General features: G+C 59.3%; 1 non-coding gene across 1 annotated transcript in view; it reads right to left on the bottom strand.

Annotated features, from left to right (window-relative positions):
• The window catches only part of LOC126230359 (small subunit ribosomal RNA), a 1909-nt gene extending 1520 nt beyond the window's left edge, over positions 1 to 389 (bottom strand). The window contains exon 1 of the ribosomal RNA XR_007544270.1: positions 1 to 389. This exon is cut by the window's left edge and continues 1520 nt beyond it. This is a non-coding gene — a ribosomal RNA (small subunit ribosomal RNA).
• Positions 390 to 1879: the final 1490 nt, after the last annotated feature.

Raw genomic sequence — 1879 nt, 5'->3', positions numbered from 1 at the left:
CCTGATTCCCCGTTACCCGTTACAACCATGGTAGGCGCAGAACCTACCATCGACAGTTGATAAGGCAGACATTTGAAAGATGCGTCGCCGGTACGAAGACCGTGCGATCAGCCCAAAGTTATTCAGAGTCACCAAGGCAAACGGACCGGACGAGCCGACCGATTGGTTTTGATCTAATAAAAGCGTCCCTTCCATCTCTGGTCGGGACTCTGTTTGCATGTATTAGCTCTAGAATTACCACAGTTATCCAAGTAACGTGGGTACGATCTAAGGAACCATAACTGATTTAATGAGCCATTCGCGGTTTCACCTTAATGCGGCTTGTACTGAGACATGCATGGCTTAATCTTTGAGACAAGCATATGACTACTGGCAGGATCAACCAGGGAGCTGCGTCAACTAGAGCTGAGCAGCCGGCCGCCCGGGAGTGTGTCCCGGAGGCCCGCGCGAACACGCAAGCGTCCGCTCAATTATTCTGCAAACAGGAGGAGGCTGGGCTCCCCTGCACGATACACCTCGAAACCCTCTCAGGTCCCGGCGGCGCGCAGCGCCGTCCTAAGTACTTGGTCGGGTTCGAGAGAGGCGCAATCGCCCGGAGATAGGCGAGTAGACGCTTTCAGTGCGACCACCCGTGCTCCCAACTGAGCTTGCCGCTGCCGACAGAGGCCCGGGAGCGTGCTGTCGTGGTGTTGCCGGCGGGAGACAACACGCGGCCACAAACAGTGACCGGGCAGCTCCAACGCCAGCGCCACAGAGGGGCAGAGCCCCACTTGGGTGCCAAAGCGAACTCTCCCAGCACAGCGCACGCGCCAACACATCCGCACAGCTGCGATACAAACCACCTGCGAGAACCGCGGGGGCGACCGAGCAGCAGACGGCGTCGCGGCGCCGAGTGCCGGGCGGCGGCGCATCCTCAACGCACACAGTCCTCAATCGGACCAGCACACTGCAGATGTCCACCGCGCTTCGCACCGGGCCCGGGAGGACCCACTTTGGCCGCACGGCGCCGCGCGCTGGGTGCGCCGGCACGCAGATGCGCCGCCTGCCGCGTCCGTCAGCCGGCGCGCCTGCCACTGGGCGCCCCCACCAGCCGGCTGCCGCGCGTGCGCCCACGCAGCGCGCGGCCAGCACGCCGGGCGCCCCCCCCTCACCGGCCGGGGACGGTCCCACCCAGCCACCGCCGCGTATCGCTTCATACCCACATGCCCACTCACGTTCGTGGGTATGACGGGTGTCGCTGAAGCAACCGGTTAATACCTGTACCGATCGTCGATATCAACGATTCACCTCCAGCGCGAACAACCGCGCAACAACGGATTTCCAGTTCATTTGCGTAACTTGGGCAGCAAACGTAGACGTCCATCTACATTTGCGAATTCAATGGGTCTTGCATGCCTGGATGTTATGAGTCACGACACGCCACATCAGTCCACATACATGCTGCGACGTATGCACGAGAGAACACGTGGAAGGTGGCCCGCGTACGTATGCCGATGCCATTGCACAGCTGCGAAGCTCATTGAACACGCAAACTCCTGACTGACGAACTAGAGGCGACAGGGGAGGGGGGGGGGGGGGGGGGGGGGCGATATACGTCTTATAGCAGTACACATTACAGTGGATAGCGGGACCATGTGGAACGTACGCAACACTCGCTAGATGTTGTGAGGGTAGGCACCGTAACATGATTCAATACGCAGGACACCAGAGTGTGCGCGCAGCGAACTATGTTGAGAGGGTTGCGATTAGGCAACGCTACACGAATTTCTAGATTCATATAACAAACAATTACGTGGGTTAGGTTAGGGCGCAACGTGGGTTAGGTTAGGGCCCAACTTAGGTTAGGTTAGGGCCCAACTTAGGTTAGGTTAGGGCCCAA

The sequence above is a fragment of the Schistocerca nitens genome, unplaced genomic scaffold, assembly GCF_023898315.1.
Source record: "Schistocerca nitens isolate TAMUIC-IGC-003100 unplaced genomic scaffold, iqSchNite1.1 HiC_scaffold_381, whole genome shotgun sequence".
Classification (NCBI taxonomy): domain Eukaryota; kingdom Metazoa; phylum Arthropoda; class Insecta; order Orthoptera; family Acrididae; genus Schistocerca; species Schistocerca nitens.
Note: the sequence above shows the minus strand (reverse complement) of the source record. Positions and strands in the feature narration are given on the sequence as shown.